This window comes from Vicia villosa, unplaced genomic scaffold (genome assembly GCF_029867415.1).
Source record: "Vicia villosa cultivar HV-30 ecotype Madison, WI unplaced genomic scaffold, Vvil1.0 ctg.003619F_1_1, whole genome shotgun sequence".
Lineage (NCBI taxonomy): Eukaryota > Viridiplantae > Streptophyta > Magnoliopsida > Fabales > Fabaceae > Vicia > Vicia villosa.
Genome location: NW_026706256.1, coordinates 22651 through 39425, shown reverse-complemented (window position 1 = coordinate 39425; position 16775 = coordinate 22651). Strand labels below are relative to the sequence as shown.

The window sequence follows — 16775 nt, the reverse complement described above, 5'->3', positions numbered from 1 at the left end:
TATTTTTACATTTTAGTCTTTTATTATTAACCTTTTACTCTTTTATTATTATTACCTTTATTACTCTTTCTTTTTTATCATGTCCAAATTGATAGGAAAAGGGATGGAAAGCATGTTGAGGCCCCACCACACAAGCCAGGTCTCACGATTTTATACACTCAGCAAGGGTCACGTTTTTACATCCATAAGCAAGTCATATAGAGAAATTTGAGGAAGTTTTCTTGGAAAAATTCATCTTCACGTGTTACTCTCTTGCAGCAAATTCACTTGAGATTTCAAATTCCATTTCAAACAATCACAATTCAACCAATCATGTCCATTCATTGAATCTCATCAAAGGCTTACAATTGTCCAAGAAGCATCACACGGATTCCTTTTCAAATCTGTAACAAACTTCTCAATTCGCCCTCCAATTTTTCCTCTCAAATCCTTCACACAATATGCACCGAACCTGTTCTATAAATACTCACTCAGATCATCACAGAAAGAGGAGGAGAAATAATATATTGTTATGCTGTTGAAATCTCATCAGAAACTCTCCTCCAAAATCTCAAAAGAAAACTCTCGTACACAAAAACTTCCATTCAAATCTTCTTCCAAAAATTCATTACACCAAGGTGATTCACACCTTCAATTCACAACTTGCAGATCGATAACTCAGCTTCATCGATTCTTTATCACCAATTCCAGATTCAACTATTTCATACATCATCATCAACTTGCATCAACGGTCGTGTAATAAGCTCATATCCATCATCCTTACTTCAACGAACAACATCATCATAGATCCATCTGCAACACAGTTTCAGTGTCATCAACACATATCCAAACACCGACTCTTCATCAACTCTCGCGATTTATTTTCGGAGAAGGAGAATAAATCGGAATACAATGGATGTGCATACCTATCTCTGGCTTTCTCATCTTCGCAGCTTCTAAAGAGCCACCGGAGCTACTCCGGTAGGTAAGTATCGGTCCTACTTTTCCTAAGCTTTTGTGTGTATGTTTGTATGCATATTTGTTTGCTATAAACTTTGGATTTGTTGTTGTTGCCGGTTCATTGGATGGTTTTTAGTATTGTTCGATGTTATGTTTCTTGATTTGCTAGTTTGGAATCGGAACTGAAAATAAGAACATAGGAACCGAGTATAAGATCTGAGAGGAGAGTTTGAGAGGATTTCTTTAAGGTGAGAGATCGGGAGAGAGTTTAGAAACGAGAGAGGCTCGTGAGAGATGAAGAGGAAGGTCGTTGTTGTTGTGTGTACGACAGAGAAGGAGTTACAGAGAGATGAGAAAGTTACAGAGTGAGAGAGTCAAGAAGATGAACAGAGCAAGCAACGTTAGAAAGAGAAAACAGCCAAGAGAAGAGATGGTTAGCGCTTTAGGTTTTCTTTTCTTTGCTATAAGTTTAGTTGGGCCTTTAACCCAGCAGCCCAACCCAAATTCCTCTCTCTCACCCTATACTTCTTGCGCACCTCCCCTCTGGTGTTTATTTGATTTCAAATTTAGGCCTTAGTGTGCTAGTTTGGGCCAGCTTTTCTTTAGTTTAAACCCCATTTTATTTTAATTCTATAGCCCATTCCTCTTGTTTTATTTTTCTTGTGTGTTAATTTTTTTTAGTTGATATTAAAAAAATACCAAAACATGATCTTATTTTAAATTTAGACTTTATTTTCATTTTCATATTAAAAACCACACAAATATTTTAACTTGTTTATTTTCCTTTTTATCTCCTTATGTTTGTATATATTTATATTTTATATTTTCTTTTCATTTCAAAATGCTTTGTTCGATTTCCTTTTATTTTCTTTTTAAACACATGTTAACTCTGTTCCACGACAATTGCGTGAGTCTCCAAAGGTCGAGCAGCAGTGGAATGCGACGTTTAACATCACACACACACAAAATCTTTTGAGCCGAACTACGGCTGCTCTGATTCCTTAATCGGGATACGTAGGCATTAGGTCGCGGGGCCTGAACGAGCACAATCTTGTATATATTTTCTTTCTTTTCCCCGTGTTTCTTTTCTCTTCTTTCTTCGCGCGTTTCCCTTTAGTTTTAGGTTTATATTTTTAGATAACACCCTTAGATTTAGACTAACAAGAGCGGATCCCGTCGAGTACGACGGACGTAAGGAGTGCTAATCCCTTCTCCTTGCGTAACCGACACCCTTACTTGTTTCTCTGGGTCGTAAGACCATTGTTTGTTTTCTTTATAGGTTTTAGTCGATGTTTTACTTTCCCATTTTTGGGATAAATAAAAAATCGATGGCGACTTCATTGATTTCATCTTGATGATTTCGATCCAGTTGTTTCAGCTGGCAACTTCACTGGGGACATATTGACCTTTGTTAGGCCCATCCTAAGTGTCAGTCCTAGCCCTTGTTTGATTTTATCTGTGGGTGTTTGCTTTCTTTATGTTTTATTTGTATATTTGTATATATTGCTTTATTTGTTGTTATATTCTCGTTATCTGTTGTTCTGTATATATACTGTTTTGTATCTGCTGTTTTTTCTGGTGGGTGGGATGTTACTGTGGTAAAAGGCCTAATACCCAGGCTATGTGTGAACCATAGGAACACTAGGATAGAGTGGGAGCATGGTTTGTCTCGAGGTGTACGCCTCAGGATGGATTATGTGACTACGAGCAGAGTAGTGGTTTTAAATGGAGGTATTATCGTCACCCGCATCCGCGCTGTGATGGTACTTACTTTTAGGCGGACCGTATGCTGCGTTTCTCGACCTTACCCTGACCTAGATTACACTCGTGAGTGAGGCGAGAATCAATTATTTTTACAGGTACATTGTTGGTGACTATGGTTCTTATTCGAGTGGTTCCGTCTCTGTTTGATGGTGACTGGGTTCTGATCCTATTGGTTACTATGGTTCTGCTGGTTACTTGTTTGCATCTGGCATTACATCTTGCATTGCATGTCATTGCATAATCCTTGCATTCATCCAGGTTGCTTAAAACCTCATTTTTAGTTGTTGCTTCCTTCCAACTAGTTGTTGATCGTTAAGTTGATTCCTTGACACGTTGAACTAAGAAGCATGTATCTGAAGACTATGGAAGAAATTTAACAAGACCAAGAGTTATTAAGAGCTGAAGTTAACCAGTTGAAAAGTCAGATGAATCAGATCATGGGAATCCTGCAGGTCTTATTGAATAGAGAAGACAAAGTTCCTTTTGATGTTTCAAAGCAAGTTGGTGCTCCTATAGTTATTCCAAATTCTACTACAGTCCAAAGGCAATATCATCCAGTGAGCACTCTAGTACCAGCTTGTGGCCCTTCTCCTAAAGATCTTCCTCAACCCTCATTCTCAAAACTTCTTGATCAACAATCTCTGTCTACTCTACGACAAAGCCAAGGAGATCAGCAAAAAGGCGAGAATCTAAACAAACTTCTAAGGAAGCAACAAAAGAAGCCCCGCCACTATGATCTTATTCCAATGACGTCTGCTGGATTGTTTCCTCAAAAAGTTCAAGTTCCCCAACCTCGGGCTGCCAACCAAAATCAGAACCGCGATAGGACTCACTTTGATCCTATTCCCATGACTTATACTGAATTGTATCCTCACTTGGTTAAATTGGGTTTGATCACCACAAGGTCTTTTACTCCTCGAGATCCCCCTCCTGCTGGATTCAGGGTTAGTCTTCATTGTGAGTTCCATCAGGGAGCTGCTGGTCATGATTTAGAGCATTGTTATGCACTGAAGGTTAGAGTGAAAGACTTGATCAAAGGAAAAATGATAAGTTTCGACGCTCGTACTCCAAATGTGATTTACCATCCTTTTCCAGTTCCTGACAAGTGAAGCTTCAATCAAAGTCAGATTATCTCCTAAAGCCAAGTGTTTCAGACAGGACATCTCATCCTTTTTGCTGATTAGTCACTATGCCATATTTCTTTACTGTTTGCATTTATTTCAATTGTAATGTCTGTTTAATTTCAAACTTGTTTGTTTCTTACTGTTAATTTTAATGAAATGAGCACTGCATGTTTTGATTCAATTCTTCTCATTTACTACTTTGTTTCTTTCAAAAAATAAAAAAGTTTCTCTTATTTGCTTTCTTTACCATATTGTTGTTTATGCAAAGATTGGAGGGAGGATGATGAAAGCAGAATACCCATAATTGTTGTTAGTGTGCTTTTGAATAAAACTTTACTGATGATGTACATGCCTTGTTTCAATTCCCAAACACTGGAGAAATAAGGAAGTTAATCCCTTGTCAACCCCTCTGAGCCTTCGAAGTTGGAGTTTCTTTTTGAACGAAAAACCCGCAATTTTAACCTGGGGATGGGTAGTTTTCAGTTTATTCATTTCTACATTCAAATACAAGAGTTTCATTCAAGACACCTTTCAATAAGGTTGCAATTTCAAGCTTACCTTCGCATACATCAAAGAAATGTCGAAGACGTCCTTCAAAGTCAAAAGTGATGATGATGGTTCTCCGTAATTGTTAATCAGGGCAGTCACTATCTTGCAAGAAAAAAAATAATAAAAAAATAAGTATCAAAGAAAAGCCCGATAAGTCAAAGCCTTTGAAGGAGACTTAGGCAAAATAAAACTGGGGTATCCCGCTGACTGTAAATCTCAAATAAAACAGTTCAGGCAAAAGTTAGGGAAATTAGATGAAAAAGTTGAAAAAAAAGAGAAGTCAATAATTCCTAGACAACAAAATGTTGTAAAAGAAGTGACTGCCACCTCAAAGTATATTCCTCGGCTTCTGAATCATCATTGTCAAACAAGTGCTGCAAATTCCAAGTCCTCTTGAAAACCTGAATGCATAGGTTGAATTAACTGAATGTAGGATGGGAGTTCATCATGAAGAAGGGGTGGGTACAAATAAATTTTGAGCCTTATGTCCTTTGTTTCTAAAACCGTGAACCAAGTCACGTTACAACCTTCAAAAGTCCTAATTGTAGCCAGGTTTAATTTGAAAGCGTACTACAACAAGGTTGCGTTAACCTGACTCCCAAAAGTTGTGCCAATCATTTGTCTTGATCTATTTGCTTTACTTTTCACTTCAAATGCCATGTTTCACCTTTCTCTGTTGCTTTACAAATCCATTTCTATTGATTTCAAAAACTTGCATATTTCTTTGCATTTAGGTTACCAGTTTTAAACAAACATTTTTGCCTGTAAACAACATTCCTCATTAAGGAATTTCAAACAGTTGAAGAAACTTGGTCCGTGATTTTATTAGGGGCATTTCATTTCAAGATTCAGTTCAAGGTTTATCTCAGTGCAAGCTATTCTCATATTTGGTTTATCATATCTCTTTCAAGATTAATGCTGGGGCAAGTGTTTCCAAGTGTCCAGTAAAGCTGTCATTTCCAAATTATTCAAGCTGAAGCCATGATCAGTTGTTCTACATTAATCAGTCAAGCTGGGGCAATCTTCTTCAAAAGAATCTCCAAGCAATTTATCAGTCCCCTCAGTAGGAAATCAATTTCCTGCCTGCAGATTTCAAAACCAGGCACAAAAAACAGAGTGGAAATCATTTCCCTCTGTAGGAAATCGATTTCCTGCGCACAGTTTTCAAAAAAACAGCATTATGGATTGTGAAACTTGATTTGGGCAAACATATAAACACCTTATGATTACATATCAATTGGAGCACGAATTCTCCATCAATTCACCATCAAATAGGACCAATATAGCATCAAAGATGCATCACACACAAGCACAAACAAATCACATTATGATAGATGAAAAAGGATGAAGAAAATTACCAAATCTTGAACAAAACTTAGATCCACTTCAAGAATCACCAACACAAATCTTGATCTCCCAACAATTGAAGAAAAAAGAGTGAAATGGATGGTGGTTTAGCTCAAAGTTTGTGAGGTTCAAGATGTGACTCACAAACTTTATGAAAGAACAAAAGCTTTGGTGAATTTGGTAGGGATGAAGAGAGAAATTGCAAGGGTTTTGTTGGCTTTCCAAGATTGTGAAATGAGGGAGTAGAGACCTCTATTTATAGGATTGGAGCAAGAGTAGTGGCAACTTGGTCTTTTTGAATTTGGTAATTAATTTGTGCTTAATTGGTGTTTAAATGGTAAAATGAAGTTAAAATGGGTTTAATGAAGGGAATTAATTTTGGTGAGGTGGAAAATTGGTAAAATGACAAAAATGATCAAAGAAAAAAGGTGCCAAAATGATGTCATGCTTTGTAACACCCCATATTTTCATTAATTGATTTAATTTGGAATTAAATTATTTATTTGAAATTATTTGGCATTTGATTGGATTTAATTGAAGAATTGTGGAAAAAGAGGTTATTGGGCTTAATTTGGTGTTAGTAAAGAGGGGGGTGCTATGTTAGTAGGCCTTTTACTAAATTAAAATATATTTTTCATAAAATAAGGAATTGAGGAGAAAAGGAAAAATAGATGTGGAAGAGAAGCAGAAGAGTAGAAGTGCTGATACGTGAAAGAGGAACAGAAGAGGAAGAGGGCTAATCAAGATCCTTGGCTAAGGTAAGGGGGACTCTTCCGGTTAATATCTTTTATCGTATCATAGATAATAGGACTGATTTAGATGCATTGTTTTTGGTCAATTGGTTATATGATGAATTGGGGTTTTGGGATGACTTTGAGGGGAATTGTATGATTTGATGAATTGTATGATTATATGATTGTTATGATGATTAAATGATCCTCTTTGTGTGTTATATTTGTGTTATAACATGTATGTGGCTGGTATGGTGGTATTTGAGGTTCATGACATAACTTGGTTTGGTTTTTGGGGATTTTGGGGTAAATCCCGTAATGCTGTCAATTGCGATGGAAACTCTGACTTTTGCCAGTTCGCGCCGCGAAGGTAGGTGCGCGCCGCGAAGGCGTACTTGTTTTCTCGCATCGCGCCGCGTGCATGGGTTGGCGCCGCGAACGTGTTTTGTGTGCTTCAGGTCGCGCCGCGAACTTTGGTTGCGCCGCGTGCTGTAGCGATAACTGTTTTCTTGTAAAAAGTTAAAGATGTGTAACTTTCAAACCGTAAGTCCGTTTTAGACACCGTTTTGGACGTTGTTCCTTAAATTGAATGTTCTACCATATAAAATAAATATAACAACAATAACTTGATTTTATTTTGAAAAGTATCGTTTTTCCAAATGTGGTTTATCCTTGTTTTGCATAGTTGATGAGGTGCAATGGTTTGTTGTTTGCATAATTGAATATGTGCAATGATGGGTGTTGTTATAATGTGATTGCTTCTGCTTGTTATGAAAAATGGGTGTTGTTCATGGTAAATATGGTTATCATGTGTTTTGATGAATGATGATGTAAATGCTCTGTTATTGTTGGGTTGATTTGTTGTACTTGGTACACGATTGTGAGGGGTGCTATTGTTGTTGCACTGTGTGGTGAATGTTTTATCTGTTATGATGTCGTGGTTGTAACTGGTAATTGATATACATATATTGTTGATGTAAAATATGTATTTATTTATGGTTGAGAAATAGCATAACTGTGTGTGGCTATTGAATATCGTGGTGGTTGATGATTATGACATTGGTTGTTTAATGTTGATGGTGAGCATGTTATGGTTGATACATGCATTTCATAATCATGTTGTGGGCTGTATCCCTTATGGTGGTGGGACAGCGGTAGCTAATTCCCATTGTGTGGAATTGGTGAGAGAAGTAGCCGAATCTTTATGGTGGTGGATCGGTGAGATGGGTTATCCCATGTTTGGTACCACATGCATATAGTTGCATTTGCATTAGGTTACTTGTGTTATTATAACATGAATGGAAGATTGTCCAATGTTATAATATGTGATGATTGTGTAATGGTTATGATTTGTTTGGATGAATTATGGTGTTGCCTCTTGGTAATGTATTCTATTTGTTGTTGTGTGTTGATGAGTACTTCATGACAATCTGAATATAATGAAATTGGATAAATAATGTGACTATGATGTGTTATTGTTTATGATTCGATAACATTTGTTAATTGTGAATGAGACTCACCCTTACTTTGATGATTTCAGATTGGCGAGTAGCGGCTTTTGGCTCGGTGAGGATTAGCTCATGAGTCAGTTCGTTTAGTATAGCGTCGGTGTCATGCTCTGATATTGTAACACTGGGGGAACGCTAGTTTAGAGTTTATGATAATACTCTATCGTGTTGTTATTGTATTAATTCTGCGGGATACTGCATAGATGATGTTATGCTTATCCGAATGATGAATTGTCCGCTGTGTTAACATGAGATGTTTATGTATTATGATTTTGTTAAATGGATGATTTTCCCCTAAGTGAAGCATGGCAATTGATTTATGATAATTTGTTTTAAATTGAATTGTGGCACCCTTGTTTTCATGTTTTACTCTGAATTATTTTATTAATTTCCGCGGGGTTTAGAAGGGTGTTACAATAGTGGTATCAGAGCAGGTCGGTCCGTCCGGCCAATTGTTGAGTCAGTTGAGTTGCGCGGCAGTTGTATATTGTCGGCATATTATTCCTTGGTACGCGACATGTGAGTGAATCACTGTCGGTACTTGGTTGTTTGTTGCAGGTGTTGGATTGAAACAAGTGGGGGAGAAGCTTCGCTTCTCGGTTATGTTTCAGTTGTAAGAAGATTGATTCAGTAGGCTGTTGTTGGCAACAGTGCGAGCGTTGTTGGAGTTTGTTGTTTCCCGAATTGAAGGTGACTTGGACTTAAGACTTCACTGGGAATTGAGTTGGAACATCTTGAAGGAAGATGATTAGAGGTAATTGACAGTTATTGTAAGAGAAGGAAATTGGAAAGTTGTGATGTGTCAGCTCTACTGGTGTGCTGCGATGTTGTCAGTTGTGTAGCCTTACACCTCGGAAGAGAGTCACCTGCAAGTTGCAAAGAGGATTGATGTCGTAATGTTCCAGAAATTGCGCTTCGGCGATGGGAAGTGTTGCTCAAGTTATAATAATGTTTGGAAGTGAAGAGATACGATAAGGGGCTGTTTGGAATGTGATAGAGTTGAAGAGAATGAGTTTTGGAGAGAGATTTTCGTAAGCAAAACGCAGGAAAATTGCTGAATAGCTGCGGAACTTCGAAAATTCATAACTGGAATTCTGGACATCCGAATTGAGTTCCGTTTGAAGCGTTGGAAAGCTAACGAGATGAACTTTGTTATAAAAATAGTTGCAGCAGCTGTAACATATTTAATTGTGACAGGATGACGTTGGAAAGAGGTGGAGTTACGGTTACTCTTGTTCTTATAACTAGACTTGTTTATTGGTACTGCACGGGATGTCAGTGTTAGTGTCAGTGTTGAATGGATCGAAGGAATAATTAGAAGGTTTGTTGAGGAGTAATTTTAAGAATTGAATTTACCAATTGAGGAGTTTTGGATATATCGTATAGAGTGTCGCTGCATGATGTCAGTGTTGCATTTTTCGGGCAACGATTGGAAAATTCATATCTTGAGTTCCGAGTGTCGGATTAACGTGCCGTTTGAACCTATGAAGAGGAGAGATTATGTTCTACATTATGGGAAAGTTATAAGTACAGTAGATTGATCCTATGAGGAGATATTCTGAAGACGGTTAAGGAAGCATGAAACTTGTTGAATAAGAATGCCTACTACCGCGATTGTTTGAAACGAAGTTGAGTAGAACATGTTGTTGATGAATAAGTTGATGAGATGTTCGATCATAAAGATGATTTGAGTACCGATGGATTTTAGTGAGAAGTGAATTAGTAGTAAAGGTGGAATAAACTTTAGAACGGTTGAAGTCGTATTTGTGATGCCAAAGTAACGACAAGTATAAAAGAAGAATTGTAGAGAATTTCTAACACCTATTGATATGAGGAAGACTTTGTTGAGATTCCGAGTGAAATAATATTGGTATGCGAAAGAAGTCATGAGATTGGGAGTGAAACCACGAGTTATGAATGTTGTGTTATTGTGTTGCGTAGGAAGTCTTTAAATACGTCGGTGCTAATGGTGAAGGAGTTGGATTTAATTGGACAATTTAGAGACTTAAGTTGGTATGTGAAGGAACTCGTAATAGTGTTAGATTGGGTATGCTAGGAGATTACTAGTGGTATTCTTGACGAGATTAGAGAAGGTCAGAAAGCTGATGCTGAGTTGATCGACAGGTTGACTTTGAATTACCAAGGTAGAGGCGGTGGATTCAGAATCAACGAGAATAGTATAATGAGGTTGAGTGGTTGAATTTGTGTTCCTGATGTTTTGAGCTTCGGAAGGATATTCTAGAAGAAGGACACCGTATTGAATTATTGAACTATGACGATGTTAATGAGTTTGGGTGCAAACTCAGAAAGGACACTGTTATGTAGTAACGACAGTTTATGCTTAAATATGGTTGTCGGCTATCTATTGACAAATTGAGGACTTGATCACCCTTAATCTCTTGTTGGTAGTAGACGGAAATCATATAAATGAGATGAACTTGTTTTGTTACCTTAATGGTATAAGTTGTGATGGATATTAAGCCGTGAGGATAATCACTCACTACGTTGTGTGAACTTATGAGGAAGTGAATATGAAAGAGTGCAACATGATGGGCAAATGACTTAAAACGGGTAATCAGAGTCGTGCAGCGAAAGTGCGATGTGGAGTAGTGTTATGAGTACTACTTGGGGGAAGTGAGGAATTAATATGTCAGGAGCTTACCTGGGGAATATGTGTCGATCTATATGTTGGATTTAGAACCCAGTGGATGTAAGGATGTCGGGTCGAAGAATTATAAATCTTTTGAATAATTGCCGAGATGATGAATATGTTATTATGGTTGTACGTAGTTAACGAGTATGTATTCGGCGGAATTAAAACGAAGAGTTGATGTTATATGATGCTGTAATAATTTTGTGCTGTTAATAAGGTGATATTGTATATTCCAGATATAATGAGGAATTATACTCCATGAAGGACGAAGTTGATTTAATTATTAGAAAAGAGCGAGACTCAGTTTAAGCTATTTTGTAAGCGATGGTATATTAAGGTTGATGAATGTGATTATAACTACTTGGGTGTACTCGTTCCGATGGTTGGAATGTTTTAATAGATGTAGTAACTTAGGAATTTGTTTTTGAGTGCGAGTAAGTATTGATAAGTGGTAGATTAGTACCATGAATGGTAAAGAATGATTCTTGAACGAATGAGTAAAGAGAGTTGGAATCGGTTAAAACTCAGAAATCTAATTGGTGTAGATGGTTGTAATGAGTAATCGGAGTAGTGTAGCGGAAGTAGAATGTAAAGTGTTGGGTGATTGATGGAGTGACTTAAGAGGATCCAGATAATTGGAATTCAATGATATAGGAATACGAGTATTGAGTTTCTTGAAGAAAGCAGTTGGTGAAAAGTGTAAGTGTTATTTTATCGCTCAGATGGAAAAAGTGTCTAAGGATGGTAAGTTCGGTAGATGGGATCCATTACTGTATTGTTGATCAAGTGTGATCATACTATAAATTGTGTAATTGTATTACTCGGTTGTTGAGCGTATTGTATAGGTTGTACCTCAATGTTCTGTTGTTGTTAACCTTTTGGGGGTATAGCGAGTGGTATACTTTTGAATAGTCAAATGCGACGTAAGAACTGGGATTTGAATGTATGGAACATGTTTCCTGTTGGTTATGTCAGATGGATTTTCGAGGAGTGACTGATGGTAATGTTGATTGGGAGCTGGAGAGTCAGGTGAAGGACTCTTATACGAGCTGGTTACTTGAGGTATGTTTTCGAGGACGAAAACTCTTTTAGTGGGGGAGAGTTGTAACACCCCATATTTTCATTAATTGATTTAATTTGGAATTAAATTATTTATTTGAAATTATTTGGCATTTGATTGGATTTAATTGAAGAATTGTGGAAAAAGAGGTTATTGGGCTTAATTTGGTGTTAGTAAAGAGGGGGGTGCTATGTTAGTAGGCCTTTTACTAAATTAAAATATATTTTTCATAAAATAAGGAAGTGAGGAGAAAAGGAAAAATAGATGTGGAAGAGAAGCAGAAGAGTAGAAGTGCTGATACGTGAAAGAGGAACAGAAGAGGAAGAGGGCTAATCAAGATCCTTGGCTAAGGTAAGGGGGGACTCTTCCGGTTAATATCTTTTATCGTATCATAGATAATAGGACTGATTTAGATGCATTGTTTTTGGTCAATTGGTTATATGATGAATTGGGGTTTTGGGATGACTTTGAGGGGAATTGTATGATTTGATGAATTGTATGATTATATGATTGTTATGATGATTAAATGATCCTCTTTGTGTGTTATATTTGTGTTATAACATGTATGTGGCTGGTATGGTGGTATTTGAGGTTCATGACATAACTTGGTTTGGTTTTTGGGGATTTTGGGGTAAATCCCGTAATGCTGTCAATTGCGATGGAAACTCTGACTTTTGCCAGTTCGCGCCGCGAAGGTAGGTGCGCGCCGCGAAGGCGTACTTGTTTTCTCGCATCGCGCCGCGTGCATGGGTTGGCGCCGCGAACGTGTTTTGTGTGCTTCAGGTCGCGCCGCGAACTTTGGTTGCGCCGCGTGCTGTAGCGATAACTGTTTTCTTGTAAAAAGTTAAAGATGTGTAACTTTCAAACCGTAAGTCCGTTTTAGACACCGTTTTGGACGTTGTTCCTTAAATTGAATGTTCTACCATATAAAATAAATATAACAACAATAACTTGATTTTATTTTGAAAAGTATCGTTTTTCCAAATGTGGTTTATCCTTGTTTTGCATAGTTGATGAGGTGCAATGGTTTGTTGTTTGCATAATTGAATATGTGCAATGATGGGTGTTGTTATAATGTGATTGCTTCTGCTTGTTATGAAAAATGGGTGTTGTTCATGGTAAATATGGTTATCATGTGTTTTGATGAATGATGATGTAAATGCTCTGTTATTGTTGGGTTGATTTGTTGTACTTAGTACACGATTGTGAGGGGTGCTATTGTTGTTGCACTGTGTGGTGAATGTTTTATCTGTTATGATGTCGTGGTTGTAACTGGTAATTGATATACATATATTGTTGATGTAAAATATGTATTTATTTATGGTTGAGAAATAGCATAACTGTGTGTGGCTATTGAATATCGTGGTGGTTGATGATTATGACATTGGTTGTTTAATGTTGATGGTGAGCATGTTATGGTTGATACATGCATTTCATAATCATGTTGTGGGCTGTATCCCTTATGGTGGTGGGACAGCGGTAGCTAATTCCCATTGTGTGGAATTGGTGAGAGAAGTAGCCGAATCTTTATGGTGGTGGATCGGTGAGATGGGTTATCCCATGTTTGGTACCACATGCATATAGTTGCATTTGCATTAGGTTACTTGTGTTATTATAACATGAATGGAAGATTGTCCAATGTTATAATATGTGATGATTGTGTAATGGTTATGATTTGTTTGGATGAATTATGGTGTTGCCTCTTGGTAATGTATTCTATTTGTTGTTGTGTGTTGATGAGTACTTCATGACAATCTGAATATAATGAAATTGGATGAATAATGTGACTATGATGTGTTATTGTTTATGATTCGATAACATTTGTTAATTGTGAATGAGACTCACCCTTACTTTGATGATTTCAGATTGGCGAGTAGCGGCTTTTGGCTCGGTGAGGATTAGCTCATGAGTCAGTTCGTTTAGTATAGCGTCGGTGTCATGCTCTGATATTGTAACACTGGGGGAACGCTAGTTTAGAGTTTATGATAATACTCTATCGTGTTGTTATTGTATTAATTCTGCGGGATACTGCATAGATGATGTTATGCTTATCCGAATGATGAATTGTCCGCTGTGTTAACATGAGATGTTTATGTATTATGATTTTGTTAAATGGATGATTTTCCCCTAAGTGAAGCATGGCAATTGATTTATGATAATTTGTTTTAAATTGAATTGTGGCACCCTTGTTTTCATGTTTTACTCTGAATTATTTTATTAATTTCCGCGGGGTTTAGAAGGGTGTTACATGCTTCCCTCTTTATTTTTTTGAATTTTCGCCCCAGGAAATCGATTTCCCATATGGGTAAATCGATTTCCACCTTCAAATTTCCAAAAATTGTTTTCTTACACTGTTTTGATTTTTGCCCGATCTTTTACCTGTAAAATATAAACAAAAGAGACAAAATACATATTTTTGGATTTTGGTTAGTATAAAACAAATAAAAAGCTAAAAGTGCTTGATGATTCCCCTCAGAGATAAACACAATATCAAGAATGGAGCTTCACAATGGTGCTCTTGATTGATGATTAAACTACAACCAATGTATGATCTTAGGGTCAAAAATTGGGGTATGGCAGTACCCACATTCTCTTGGGTCCTTTTGGGTTAGTTCTCCTCAAGTTCTGATTGAACTGAGGTTAAGCAAAAGATTTATCATATGATTTTCTGGTGTGTGTGCAACATGTTTCTTGTTGTGTGTTATATGGAAACTCTTAGAGTTAGATGTGCGCTTTATATCATGAGAGTGGCCAAACTTGAACTGATCATACAGAGGTTTGTATGTGATAATCATCTCATCAATTGGTTCAAGTTTATATGGGTTTCACCCTCATAGCCTATGCCTATTCTCTTGTTTCCACTTACTCCATATACCATAGAGGCTAGCTGACTTCTGCCAATACCTCTAGATAGAAACTTCATGAAACTCAAGTCATATTCCTTAAGAATATTGTTCACACTTGGAATAGACTTTTTTGAACTTGAAGATGATTCAGCATCTTTAGATAGTTTTAAAACTTTTTCCTTAAGTTCAGCATTTTCTATTTCAAGCTTCTTAGTTTCAGGTGCAAAGAGCTTTCTCAGCTTTTTGTATTTGATACTAAGTTTAGCCTTGATTTCCAGAAGTTCTGTTAAGCTGGAAACTAACTCATCTCTAGAAAGTTCAGAAAATACCTCTTCAGAGTCTGAGTCTGATGTAGATTCTGAATCTTCATCAACAGTGGCCATCAGTGCTATGTTGGCCTGCTCATCTTCAGAGTCTGACTCTTGATCAGAAGAATCGGAGTCATCCCAAGTAGTCATTAAGCCTTTCTTTTTTTCAAATCTTTTCTTGGGCTTTTCCCTCTGAAGCTTTGGACACCCATTCTTGTAATGTCCAAGCTCTTTACATTCATAGCACGTCACATTCTTCTTGTCAGATCTTCTGTGTGCAGAAGATTCTCCCTTCTCAGGTCTTTTGAAGTTCTTGAAGTTCTTGAACTTTCTCTGCTTGCTTTTCCAGAGTTGATTTACTCTCCTGGATATCAGAGATAGTTCTTCAATTGTAAGCAATTAATAGTGAAGAAGTACATTTTTAGGATGAAAAAATGTTTTACATAGTCATGGTAAAATTTACAAATATCATTCTCATTGTTTTCTTTGACAGCATTAAAAAATGGGTTAAGTAAATTTTTGGTCCCTCTAAATATATCAGATTTCGTTTTTAGTCCCTCTAAACATTTCCTTCAAAGAATAGTCCCTCTAAAATTTTTCATCCACACTTTTGGTCCCTCATGCTAACGTCCGTTAACAGAGCTGATGTGGCACTAACACGTGTCAGTGCCATCTGTCAAATATGATGATGTGGCATGTCACGTGGCTAAAATCAACATGGTATTTGAGCCCATTAAATTCCGTAGCTAATCCGTAACTAAAATCGTAACTAATCTCTAGCAAAATTTCTGATTTTGAAAAATACATTCTGTCCATCCATGTTGATATTTTTTACCAAATGTTATAGTAATGTTTCATTACATATTTATTTCATGAGACCACTTTGCACATACTTTTGAAATTTATGCTTATAGTGACACACATAATTTGCTACTGAATTTACATCACTGAAATTTACAATCTGCTAATGATACTATGAAAAAAACTGTGGTGTTTAAAAACAATTCTTAAAAGCTTGTAATACCTTTTCTACATTCATTAATCTATTTTTTTTCTTACTAAAAAAAACCACTTTTATAACATCACACAGATCACACACAAACTACAACAATATACTAATTTAATAGCCACTTGAACTTAACTCACCTAGCTAAGTTTCAAATCACAACTTATAAATTAAAAAATCAATTAAAAGCAGCTTTTCAATGTAAAACGCAATAAATGTTGAATATGGTTATAGGAATTTGAAGAAAAGTGTTTAACTTGATGTTTAAGCCACCAGGGTACATCAAGCCATCAGGGTACAAATAACTGGTGACATTTGCATAAACCCAAGAATCAGCAGCTTCTGGATTATTGCTTAATTCTTCCAACATGTTATTAGGAATGGCTAACATAATATGTTAGTGCCTAATAAAGCTGCCATAACCCATTCATCAGCATCAAAGATTTTGAGTTTATCAAATCCATTTTCTTGAAGCATTTTTATAACTTGTTTGGAGGAAGTTGGTGAGTTGCCATGGTTTCCCAGTTGACTCCAACTCCATAACTACATGAAGCCATGTTTATGAAGAATATAATGATGAAGAATAGGTTCATTAGATAATGATGATGAGTTGCATTTTCTTGTGCCATTTTTTTTAAGTTTCAAGAATCCAAAGAAATGGGAATGAAAAAAATGGAAGGAAAAGAAAAGATAGTAAAAATTATCAATATGAACATATTGTAATTTTCAAAACAAGAAATTTTTGCTAGAGATTAGCTACGATTTTAGCTACAGATTAACTACGAAATTTTATGGACTCTATTATCAGGTTAACTTTAGCCACGTGTCATGTCACGTCAGCATATTTGACAGGGGCACTGCCACGTGTTAGTGCCACATCAACTTTGTTAACAGACGTTAGTAGGAGAGACCAAAAGTGTGGATGAAAAATTTTAGAGAG

General features: G+C 36.6%; 1 long non-coding RNA gene across 1 annotated transcript; it reads left to right on the top strand.

Moving 5' to 3' along the window:
- Positions 1-14414, top strand: LOC131641295 (uncharacterized). The gene is made up of 3 exons (XR_009295487.1): positions 1-6481; positions 7995-12026; positions 13541-14414. It is a non-coding gene; the product is annotated as an uncharacterized LOC131641295 (long non-coding RNA).
- Positions 14415-16775: the final 2361 nt, after the last annotated feature.